Below are 13,388 nucleotides of genomic sequence, written 5' to 3' on the forward strand. Positions count from 1 at the left end.
TCCGTGGGAAATTATACCCCAGGGCCCTTTGCTCCTGACTCCCCACGTGGAGCAGAGAACCACTCAGATGCGTGCTTCCAGCCCCCACCTCGGACGACCCGCTGTCCCCCTCTCACGGCTGTTTGCCCGGGCGTTCTAGGATGCTCTGGTATTAGAGCACCCTGCCTGTTCCTGGCCCCCTGAGCACCAACAAGCCCGTTTCAGGCCTCCAAAGCTCTGCATACGTTGCCCTGGCAAGGTCAGATCCTTTGGCTGCAACACGTCCGTCAAGAAGCCAGGCAAATCTAGCATGCAAACTAGGATCATTTTCGGGCGTTGGGGCCCCCCCGCTTGAAATCTGGTTTCCATGTTCACAAAACGCAGCCCGACTGGTGGAACTCGCGACTCCAGACGCAGAGAAGCTGTGGGCAGAGGCGGAGGCAGAGGGTGGGAATGCAGCCTGGCGTTGGAGTGGGGAGAAAGGGGAGGGAGGAACCGCGCGCCCAGGCCCTGCCCGGTTGCCTAGGTGACGGGGAGCGAGAGGAAGAAGTGGGGGCTGAGCTGATCCGAGCATTTCAGATCTTAATACCGAACAGCTCAGCCCCCAAGAGGGAGTAGGATGGAAGCCCCAAGCCAAGAGAGTCATCTTCATTATTTTACCCTGGTACCTAGTGTTCTGCTGCTCATGAAGAAACAGAATGTCAGTCCTGGAAAAGAGCTTGCGAAGTCTCCTTGCCCAGTGGTTTTCAAGGAGGTTTGTAGCTAAAGATTCTCGTTTCAAAGAAAACCTTACCAAGAACCTCTGTTTGCAAAACAGACCTATAGGGAGCTAAGTCACCCCACTTCACCTTCCCAGATTGTGGAAAAACTCTGGTCTGGGCCCAAACCCTCCTTGTAGAGATGGGAAAACTGAGGTCCCCAGACAGGCACTGCATTGCCCAGGGACACCCAGGACATAAATTCGCCGCAGAACCAGGATTGGAAACGATCTCCCAGTGATCACCATAGAGCAAGCATGAAGAAACGGATCCTTTGAAGTAGCTGGGAAGAGAACAGGCACACAGGATGTTTTAGGAACCTGGAGTTTCCAGACCTGCTGAGACAACACAATCCCCTTATTTTACAGACGAGGAAACTGAGGCCCAAAAAGGAGGCAGTGGCAAGTTAGTAGAGTGGTCCTAAGTGGAGTAATATTCCCTTAGAAAGAAGATGCATTTGAGCATTTGGCTTTTTGGCTAGCTCAAGCAATAAATCTTTGCTGAAATTCTGAGGTGCCAGATGGCGCAGGGGAGGAGCACTGGCCTGGGAGTTTCATCCCCCTCTGTTACTGACGAACCCCGTGACCTTGGGAGATTTATTTTAAAGAGTCAAAGGGATCATCCCCAGGTTTGTAAGAGGTCCAGAAGAGTAATAGGATTAAATGGTGCTTCAGAGTGTTTTATATTGTTTCTAAATGTCAGGGCCTCTTTGGGGGAAGGGAAGTAAGCACACTGTTCTTTAAAGACTGAATTTGACAGTGGGTTTTTTAAACGCTCTTTATTTTTCTTTTTCATTTTTCATGGCTAATTATAAAGTAACACATGGCCATTTCAGAAAATGTGTAAAGTACAGAAAATGAAAGGAAAAAAAAGCAGAAAGGAAAATCACCCATAAACACATCACCCAGAGGCAACCATTGTTATACATTGTTGTACATTTCCTTTCAGTCTTTTTTCTCTAATTTTTTTCTTGTACAGCGTAAATTGTATTTTTAATTATGTTGTAATTTTTAATAATTTCATTTAATTGTTTAATAATTAATATTAAACTTAGAATATTAAAGCTAAAGATCTGTCTGATCACCACCCACAGCCCTGGATTCTTTGATGTATTAATTTTCCAGACCATTTAATTTTTTTCCCACTTATTTACACTCATTTTTCATTTATTTATACCTATTTCACTTATGTAGACCCACAGGAAATGTACAGTGTAATAATAAATGTATATATATATATAACATTGTATATGTGTTTTACACAATGGTATAATGTTTTCTCTGCAATTTGCTTTTTTCTTTTTTGCTCATTTGACACCTATATTATTCGATCTTATGTATAAGCCACTTTGTATCTACCCATTTTGTTCTTGATGAGCATATACATTGGTTCCAATTTTTTGCTACTGTGATAAATTCTACAATGAATAACCTTTGCATGTTCTTCTGCACAGGGGCTAGTGTTTCTCTGGTGGTAGATGCACGGAAGTAGAATTGCTGAATATGCATTTATTTACTTTTAATCCACACTGCCAAATTGCCCTCTAAAGCTACTGCGTATAATGAGCATCCTTGTTAGCTTATAACACTGCTTTGCTTGATTATAAGACTTCACTTTTTTAAAAAAACTTAAATTTTTTAGAATCTACTGAGTGAAAATAATTTATTTTTGTATGATTTTCCTGATTATTAGTATGATTAAGCATATTGTTTACTGGCTATTTAAAAAATTAGTTTATAGAGTTGCTTTATATATTTAGGCCACTATCTTTTTTTCTATATCTATCACAAGCATTTTCCTCAGTCTGCTGATTATTTTTTAATCTTGTTTGCAATGTCTTTTGACATGCAGAATTTTAAATACTTAATATGGCAAAATTTATGTATTTTCCTTTATAGATTTTTGTTTTTTGTTCAAAAAGATTTGATCTATGTTTTTCACTAATAATTTTAAGTATCTATTTACTTATCTTTTTTTAAACATTAAAACATTGACTCCATCTGGATTTATTTTGGTGTATGTATGTGATAGGAATCTAATTTTGTTGCTTTGCATATGGGTCGTTAATTGCTTTAATACCAATTATTGAATAGTCTTTTTTCCACTGATTTTGAATACCAACTCTATCGTATACCAAATCCCCATATAAACACAGATCTATTTCCTGACCCTTTACTCTTTTCCATTTATCCATTTATCTCCTTTTCTATTTTTATACAAATACTACACTGTTTTGACTATTGATTTATAATGTATCTTAACACCTGATGGGCAATTTACCCACTTTTTCTGTTTCATTGCCTTGGTTCTTCCTGTACGTGTATTCTTCCATATGAATTCATTTATGAAGGTCTGTGAAAAGTCTTTTGAGTAATTTGATTGTTATTGCATCAAATTCATACCTAGATTTTGAGAAATGCATCTCGAATATAGCGTCTTTCTATCCAAGAATCTGACATGTTGATTTATTGGGTCTTTTAAAATGTGTTTTAGTCAAGTTTAAAATCATCTTCATAAAGATCTTTTACTAAAATTTTTCCTAAAGACTTTATAGTCTTTGTTACTATTGTTTTTTTCCAATTACATTTTCTCATAGCTTATACTTGTAAGTAGAAAGGCAATTAATTTTGGTACATTGGTACTATTAATTCTGACAGTTTGTTCATTGGTTCTTTTAGGTCTTCTAGATAAGGCAACCAAATCTCATCTGTATATAATTAATGCTTTGCTTTGTCTTCTTCCCTTCTAATATTTATATGTCTATTTTGGAGGTAATCTTATTGCATGAAGTTGGGTATGATGAAGAAGGGGAATAGTGGGTATTCTAATCTTGCTCTTGACATTAATGAGAATACATCTAATGATGTACCTTGTTAGTAGGCTCAGTGCTGAAACAGAAAACTCCAATACCTCAATGGCCAAACACAACATACTGGATTAAGGTGGGCCCTAAATCCAATATGACTGGTGTTCTTATAAGAAAAGAGAAATTTGGACCCTGAGACAGACACACAGGGAGAATGCCATGTGATGACTGAAGCAGAGATTGGAGTGATGTGTCTATAAGCCAAGGATTGCTGGCAATCATCAGAAGACAGTAAGAGGCTAGGAAGCCACCTCCTTCAGTGAGAACATGGCGTCACCAACACTTTGATTTCAATTCTAGCCTCCAAAACTATTAGACAATAAATGTCTATTGTGTTAAGCCACACAGTGTGTGGTAATTTGTTATGGCAGCCCTAGGGAACCAATGCAAAAGCTAAGTTAATTCATCATTAGTCTTTCTTGCTTTATAATAAGTGCAAGTAAGTTTATATATTTCCCTGAAGACTACTTTAACGTCATCTTAAAGTAGTACTTCAGTTAATTCTAATTTTATTGTAGTTTTTTGTCAACTCATTAATTATTTAGACCTGTGTTTTAAAACTTCTCGGTGTATACAAGTTTCTAGCCATCTTCCTGTTGTTGTTGACATAAAATTTTATCATTAAATGTTTTATATTATTTCACTTTACTTACTTATTTTTTGAGATGGGGTCTTGCTATGTTGCTCAGGCTGGACTCAAACTCCTGGGCTCAAGCAATCATCCTACCTCCTCCTCCTAAGTAGCTGGGACTGTGCCCAGCTATATCACTTAAAAAATTTTTTTGGAACTTACTGTGCAGTTAAATACTTAGTCAATACTTAGTCAATTTTTATAAATGTTCCATTTGTATTTGTGAAGAATGTACATTTTCTATTCAAAGTTCTACATATATCCATTACATTGACAGGTCGTCTGTTCATTGCTGTGTTAAAGACTAGCTAATTGATGAACAAACTTGTTCCCCTTCCTCCTGGGCACACAACTAGGCTACATTTCCTGGACTTTTTGCAATTAGATGTGGTCTTGTACTGAGTTTTGGCCAATGGAGCATGAGCAGAAATTATGTGTGCCACTTCCAGGCCCAGCTTATATGTGTTTCTCCTTTCTGTCTGTCACTGTGAATGCCAAGATCTCAACACACAGAGTGACCTTGGCAACTACATGTTGAAGGTGGCAGAGTTTCTATCAGCTTGAATTCCTGGCAGAGACCCTTCCTCCGTGCCCCACAACCAAACATTGAACTTTACATGAAAAAGAAATTAACCTCGATTGTCTAAGTGTTCAGCTACTCTTAGTTAAAAGTTTATTTGCTACAGTTGCTAGTGTGACTTAAACTAATACTGTTTTGCTCTTCAGATACTCCATACTTTTTTGTCTTCTTGATTTGTCAGTGTCTGATGAATGTGTGTGAGTCTCTCAATATAAATATAGGTCTAGGCTGGGCACAGTGGCTCATGCCTGTAATCTCAGCATTTTGGGAGGCAGAGATGAGAGGATCACTTGAACCCAGGAGTTTGAGACCAGACTGGGTAACAAAGTGAGACCCCATCTTTACAAAAACTAAAAAAAATTAGCCAGGTGCAGTAGTCTGTGCTTGTAGTCCCATCTACTTGGGAGGCTAAGGCAGGAGGACCCCTTGAGCCCAGGAGTTCAAGGTTATAGTGTGGTATGATCATGCCACTGTACTCCAGCCTGGGTGACAGAGCAAGAATCTGTCTAAAAAAAAAAAAAAGACCGGGCACGGTGGCTCGCACCTGTAATCCCAGCATTTTGGGAGGCCGAGGTGGGTGGATCACCTCAGGTCAGGAGTTCAAGACCAGCCTGGCCAACATGGTGAAACCCCATCTCTACTAAAAATACAAAAATTATTCGGGCATGGTGGTGTGTGCCTGTAATCCCAGCTACTCAGGAGGCTGAGGCAGGATAATCGCTTGAACCTGGGAGGCGGAGGTTGCAGTGAGCTGAGATTGCACCACTTTACTCCAGCCTGGGTGACAGAGTGAGACTCCATCTCAAAAAAAAAAAAAAAAAATACACAGACACACACACACACAGAGACACACACAGCTATATGATTCCAATTGTATACAAATTATAAATTATTTAGTAATCCATAAACTCTTGCTGTATATTTCAAAGCTATGTTGTTAGATATGTAAACTCGTGTTATAATTTTTTGGAAAAGTATTCCTTTTATCAGCATGAAAATTATTTTTGCTGATATTTGCCAGGTTTTAACCATTTTATTTATTCATGTTTTGGAAGCACCAGGGTCCACTAAGACATTTTATTTATAGGTATGTATTACACCCCTGGAAAAAGAATCCCAGGATTTTCCCTCACATGTGTTCTTGTCTTGCTTTTTCTTATGGTCCATGATGCCAGCTGAGGTTGTTAGTACAATGAATTGAAACTGGTGGGATGAAAGCAGGTTATTCTGCCGTTTTTCTAGATCTTTGAGTTGGACATTGATATGGTTTGGATGTGTGTCCCCCTCCAAATCTCATGTTGAAATGTGATCCCCAGTGTTGAAGGTGGGGCCCAGTGGGAGGTGTTTGAGTCATGGGGGCAGATGACTTAAGAATGGCTTGGTGCCCTCCTTGCCATAAGGAGTGAGTTCTGGCTCTGAGAGTTCATCGAGATGGGGTTGTTTAAAGGAGTGTGGCCCCCTCCCTCCATCCCTTGCTTCCATTCTTGCCATGTGATGTGCCTGCTCCCACTTCACCTTGTGCCATGAGTGGAAGCTTCCTGAGGCCTTCACCAGAAGCAGATGCCAGTGCTATGCTTCTTGTACAGCTTGCAGAACTGTGAGCCAAAATAAATATCTTTTCTTTATATATTACCCAGCCTCAAGTATTTCTTTATAGCAATGTGAAACGGACCAACACACATCAAATCTGGGGCTGATCACTCCACACTTGTTTAACCTGCCTGTGAGGTTCACTATTTTCTCAGCTCTGTGATCATCAATGGTTTCAAATCACCAATGTAGCCATGCTTCATCATCACAGTTAGAAACTGGATGATGACTTTGGAGAATGGCCTAATAAGAACCTGGCATTTACTCCTCTTCTCAGCATTGTTGATGCTCTTGAGAGCATCAACCAGGACATTCATGTGCACCATTATGGCTGCTGGGTAGCCTCACCCTCCCAAGCTCCCAGTAAAGCCCCAGCAATGAGAAGCTGCACTGCCCACCTGGCCACAAATCCCCAGTGCTGCCTGCCCCAGGCCAAGGCACTGTCTTAGTTGCTAAGAGGAGCCAGGCACTGCAGTGTAAGCCTGGGCTATCGCCTTTCTGGGTGGTTGAAAGTTCCGGCTCTCACCAGTGCTGCAGCCTGCACTTCATGGACCCGGGTCCCCAGAATGTGGAGCATGGGGTATCTGGACGTGGCTCTCCTCTGTGCCTGTCTAGGACCCTGCAAGGCCAGGATTCCTGCCCAGTGGGGCCCAGTGTCCTCGAAGAGCACTGAACCTGAGCCTTAGATTGCAGGATGGTGCCAATGACTGATGATCTTAACCATTTTGAAGTGTAAAGTTCAGTGGCATTAAATACATATGCATTGTTGCACAGCCATTACTACCATCCATTTCCAGAAAGTTTTCATCTTCCCCAACTGAAACTCTGTACCCATTGAATGCTAATTCCCCATTTTCCCCCTCCTGCCCTCCCAACTGCCATTTTACTTTTTGTCTCTATGAATTTCACTACCACATATAGATGGAATCATACAATATTTAGCCTTTTGTGACTGGCTTATTTCACTTAGCATAACGTCTTCAAGGTTCATTCATGTTGTAGTATGTGTCAGTTCTTCATTTTTTTTGCTGAATAATATTCTATTGTAACATTCTTTTCTTTAAAAAAACAACAGGTTGGGCTGGGCGCGGTGGCTCACACCTGTAATCCCAGCACTTTGGGAGGCCGAGGCAGGGGGGATCACAAGGTCAGGAGTTTGAGACCAGCCTGACCAACATGGTGAAACCCCGTCTCTACTAAAAATACAAAAATTAGCCAGGCGTGGTGGTGCATGCCTGTAATCTCAGCTACTCAGGAGGCTGAGGCAGGAGAATCACTTGACCCTGGGAGGTGGAGGTTGCAGTGAGTTGAGATCACACCACTGCACTCCAGCCTGGGCAACCGAGCGAGACTCCATCTCAAACAAAAAAAAGGTTTATTAAGATACAATTCACATACCATAAAATTCACCCTTTTAAAGTATCTAATGATGGCCAGGCACAATGGCTCACACCTGTAATCCCAGCACTTTAGGAGGCTGAGATGGGCAGATCACTTGAGCCCAGGAGTTTGAGACCTAGCAACATGGAGAAACCCCGTCTCTACCAAAAATACAAAAAAATTAGCTGGGTGTGGTGGTGTGCACCTGTAATCCCAGCTACTTGGGAGGCTGAGGTGGGAGGATTGCTTGAGCCCATAAGGCAGAGGTTGCAATGAGCCTCGATTGAGCCACTGCACTCCAACCTGGATAACAGAGTGAAACCCTGTCTCAAAAAAATAAATAAAATTTAAAAATTAAGTATATATTGGGCATTTTTCATACATTTACAGAGTTGTCCAACCATTACCACTATCTAATTTCAGGACATTTTCATCACCCCTGCAGCCATTAGCAGTCACTTCTCATTATCCCCTCCCTCCAGGACCTGGCAATCATTAACGTATTTTCTGTCTCTGTGGATTTTCCCCTTCTGGACATTTCATGTAAATAGAATCATACACAGCTGGGCATGGTGGTGTGCACTGGTAGTCCCAGCTGAGGCAGGCAGATTCTTGGAGCCCCAGAATTTCCAGGCTGTAGAGCGCGATGATCGTGCCTGTGAACAGCCACTGCACTCCAGCCTTGGCAACATGGTGAGACACTGTCTCTGAAATAAGTAAATAAATAGGGTCGTACAATATATGGCCTGTTGTGTTTGACTTCTTTTGCTTATAATATTCCCAAGATTTACTTGTTATAGCATGTATCAGTACCTCATTCCTTTTTTATTGTTGAATAATATTCCATTGTATGAGTATACCACATTTTGTATATCCATCTATCAGTCGATGGACATTTTAGTTGTTTCCAATTTTTAGCTATTATGAATAGTGCTGCTATGAACATTTGTATACAGATTTTTGTGTGAACATATGTTTTCACTTTTCTTGGGTATGTACCAGGAGTAGAATTGCTGGATTATATAGTAACTCTATGTTTAACATTTTGAGGAACTGCCAAATAGTTTTCCAAAGTGGCTGTACTATTTTACAATTCCATCAGCAATGTATGAGGGTTCCAATTTTTCCACATCCTTGCCAATACTTTTTATTGTCTATCTTTTTTATTATAGCAAGCCTGGTGGGTGTAGTGAGGTGCCTCATTGTGGTTTTTATTTGCATTTCCCTAATGACTAATGTTGAATTCTTTTCATGTGCTTATTAACATTCATTTTTAATGCACATATGCAAGTATATTTTAAAGAACTAATTGGTATCTATGTCTTCACTGTCAAAAGACAAAATTACAACAAATTTAGTTTAAACATCTTAATTGGCTTTATTCGCATTTCTAGAATCAGGCAACACTTTATTCCACAAAATAGAATAAGTATTCTGATGAGCTGAGCAGAAGAGGTTGGTTTTTATAGGCAGAGAAGAGCTGAAGAAACCAGAAACAAAGAATGAAAAGTGGACTGGTAATTTCAAAGTTACTTTTTTTGTAAGGCAGGGACAGAGAGAAAGAATAATGGAAAGATAACTGATTGGTTAACTTCAGGTTACTTTTTTGGTAGGGATTAAAGTGGAGGGAACTTCATTATCAGCTGATTGTAACTGGCCTATTTGGGGAATTGGCTGTTATCTCTCTCCTCTTGTTACCAAAAGGTAACAGGTCTAGGTCCTTGGTCTAGGTCCTGCTGCTCACAGCACAGAAAGCCAATCACTGAGGCAACAAGTGTTGCCAAGAAAGAAGGATTTAACTGAGTGCTTCAGCTGAGGAGAAAGGAGATCAGTCTCAAATCCATCTCCCTGATTGACTAAAATTAGGGGTTTATATAACAGGGAAGAAATGTAACTACAAGTGGGAAAACAGGAACTTGGGGTAAGGACACAATCATGATGAATGAGGGGCCTGTCATCTCATTGTCTGAATACTATGATCTCTTGAGTTTCATTTATTTGATACTTCTTGAGAAGCCAGGGGTTTCTTTCCTGAAGAAGGAACTCATAAAACAAATGTAAGTTTCAAGCTTTAAGACCAGAAGTGTCCATTTCTATGTTTATCAAAAAAAATCTATGGGACTGTTGGGTCGGTTTCATCCTGATTTCTCAAAAGGTCCGATAACAACTTACTTTCTGTTTGGTGAGATGGAACTTTAGCATGGGTGACTCCATTTTGGTTTTTAGCCTGGTCTGTTGAGGCCTAGGGCAGGAGCTTTGTTCAAAACAATGGCCTCCCATAATTATTTTTTACCATCACCCAAACAAGGCAAAAATATTAACAGGAAGCTTAATTTCATTACCTACACTTTTTGTGGAATGTTCCTATGCATACTCAGTATGCTAACCTCAAATTTTAGTTCCAGGTTGTTATAACTTTTCAGGAAGTTATTTAGATAAAAATAAGATTTATCCAATCATTTTAAGAAATTCACAGCTGAGTGTGGTGGCTCATGCCCATAATCTCAGCACTTTGGGAGGCCGAGGCAGGAGGATTGCTTGAGTCAGGGAGTTCAAGACCAGCCTGGACAACATGGTGAGACCCTGTTTCAACAAAAAATAAAAAATAGCTGGGCATGGCGGTGCATACCTGTGGTCCCAACTACTTGAAAGGCTCCCAGCTACACCCAGGATTGCTTGAGCCCAGGAGTTCAAGGTTGCAGTGAACCATGTTTGTGCCACTATACTCTAGTCTGGGCCACAGAGAGAGACCTTGACTCAATAAAAGAAATTCACCTTTGGTTTTTGCATGCCACTGTTTCCTCTTGGGTTTTTTTCTTAACTAGAGTACAACATCTAATTGCTTTTCTTTTTCCCCAAAAAGGATCTGGAAGGGAAGGAGTGAGTAAATTTTCTGAGTATTTTTATGTTTGAAAATACCTGTATTTCATCCTCACATTTAAATATAATTTGGCTATAAAATAATAAACTGAAATATCCCTTACTTTAGCATTTTGAAGGTATTGAATTTATGTTGCTAAAAACGTCTGATATTATTCTTTTCTAGTGGGTACATCTAATTTTTTTTTCTCTGAGTATTTAGAATTTTTTCTTTATCTTTGATGTTGTGCAGTTTCACTATGATGAGTCCAGATATGGGTTAAAAAATCATTTTATTGGTACCTAGTGAAACCTTTCAATCTGAGAACCTACTTTTTAAAAAATACTGGAAAATCTCTAGTTATTATTTCTTTAAATGATACTTTCTCCCTGTTATCTCTGGCCTGTAATTCTAGAACTCTTATTAGATGAATATTGAATCTATTCGCTATATCTTTACCTTTTGTTTCTTTTTAAAATCCATCTATCTTACTTCGTGTTGCATTCTGAAAGAATTCCCATACCACATCTTCCAGTTCCCTGATTCACCCTTTAACTGTGTTCATTCTGCTACTAGCCCATGTATTTTTTATTTCAATAATTATATATTTTATTACAAAATTTCTGTTTCTTGTTTACAACCAGCTATTCCTGTATCATGAATAAAATAGTTTCTTATCTCTCTGATGATTTATAATCACATTTATTTTTAAGTCTAGTTCTGGTTTTCCCTATTAACTCTCTTTCTTCAGGTGTGCATTTGTCTGTCTGCTGGATCTGTGATCTCTTTTTTATAGTATTGCACTCCTCATACATTTGGTGATCCTTGACTGTGTGCATTTTTGAGTTGCAATGTCTTGTTAGGCTGACAGCTGCCTTTGGTTGAGCTGCCTGCGTATAGAGAAGAGCAAAACAGTTACTGAGCTTGTGCTCCATACAATGTTGATAGGCAGGACCTGCTGCTAGGTGGGAAGCTCAGCAGCTGGTCTTTTAGGCTTGGATGTTTCTCATTCCTCCCAGATTTTGACAGCCACTCAATACATGACCCCTTCTCATTAATCCAAGTCCTTGCCCCCTAAACTCTTACATGCAGGGTAGGTGGAGAAATCCAAGGCTGATAGGCCTGGCTGCTCCTGCTACAGGTCCCCAGTTAATTCCCTTGTCAATTTCCCCGGAGTATCTTTTGTTCCAACTTTCTTCCATCACCTCTGGACATGGGACATTTTAGTGTTGCTCCTCCTTTTGAGGTGGTTCACTGCAGCTACTGTATCCTGGATTAGAAGAAAAAATTTTTCATTTTGCTATAAAGCATATTATTAGGACAATAATGAGTTTATGTCTATGGATTAAGTAATGGTGATATGGTGTCATATCATCACTAATTTCCTGATTTTGATTATTTTCAGGTTTAAAAAATCTCTATTTTTAGAAAAAACACATTAAAATATTCAGGGATAAACAAACCAGAACACACACACACACACGTACATATTTTTATGCCATTAAAAACTCTTCCATAAACATCTATTGTAAGGCCTGCCTAAGACTCCACTGGCTGGGTACATTATAAATTGCTTAATTATGACCTTCATTTTGCCATTTCTATTATTTCTCATTTGTCTCTATGACAAGTAATCCTGAAATGAACACTCATATTTAATACTTTGTCTACATTTCAGATTTTCTTCCTTTGAATAAATCCACAGAAATGTTAACTACTGCCTAGGGGTATGAACATTTTAAGATTCTTGGGCCAGGTGTGGTGGCTCACACCTCTAATCCTAACACATTGGGAGGCCAAGGAGGGAGGATTGCTTGAGCCCAGGAATTCGAGACAGGCCTGGGCAACATGACGACACCTCACCTCCACAAAAAATACAAAAACTAGCCAGGTTTGGTGGTGTATGCCTGTGGTCTCAGCTACTCAGGAGGCTGAGGTAGGAGGACTGGTTGAGCCCAGGAGGTTGAGGCTGCAGTGAGCTGTCATCACACCACTGCATTCAAGCCTGGGTGACAGAGTGAGACTTTGTCTCAAAAAAAAAAAAAAATCCTTAATACATACTTGATTAATGTGAATTGGAATAACTCAATCATGTTCGTGCATATTCTCATTCATTTCATTTAAAAGTTTTGCTAATTTGAGGAGGAAAAGGGAAATTATATTTCATGTGGTTTTAATTGGCACTTCCTTTATCCCTAGAGGAGGTGATTTTTTTTCTCTTAAAGTAGTGGATTTTGTAAGTGTCTGCTCCTGATTCCTGAGGGGATTTGTGACAGTCACATATTCCTCTCAGGGTTGGGAACAGCAAAGCTGTTTGTAACTTCTAAGAAGTAATACATGGTGATTATCATACTAGAACATGCAGTCAAATCACTTGTGACATATCCATATTACAGCACAAGATTAAATTGACAATTTATTTAGACTCCTAGAATGAGAAAACACAATATCCCCAGGGAAGGATAAAGAGTGGGTGACAGAAGGAGGTAATTTCTTTGCCTGCTTGTTTACCTACTCCCCTCTTTTCTTCCTCCCATCTCTCTTCTTTATATTATATGCATATATAATATATTGTATATAGATATACATCTAATGTGTACATTCTCATATATATTATAATTATAATGGAATTATAAATAGTCCACGATAATATAATATATGCATGACGTTTCCAGGCATCAAGAAGATTTACAGCTATAAAGCCAGCTGTCTTTCCTCTGGGGCATATACTGTAGTGAAGGCAA

General features: G+C 39.6%; 1 protein-coding gene and 1 pseudogene across 1 annotated transcript in view; one reads left to right on the forward strand and one right to left on the reverse strand.

Annotated features, from left to right (window-relative positions):
* Positions 1 to 13,388, forward strand: part of PIAS1 (protein inhibitor of activated STAT 1) — a 311,344-nt gene that overhangs the window by 94,118 nt on the left and 203,838 nt on the right. The window lies entirely within an intron of this gene.
* Positions 136 to 6,730, reverse strand: LOC129137101 (small ribosomal subunit protein uS8-like; annotated as a pseudogene).

Source organism: Pan troglodytes, chromosome 16 (assembly GCF_028858775.2).
Source record: "Pan troglodytes isolate AG18354 chromosome 16, NHGRI_mPanTro3-v2.0_pri, whole genome shotgun sequence".
Taxonomy (NCBI): Eukaryota; Metazoa; Chordata; class Mammalia; order Primates; family Hominidae; genus Pan; species Pan troglodytes.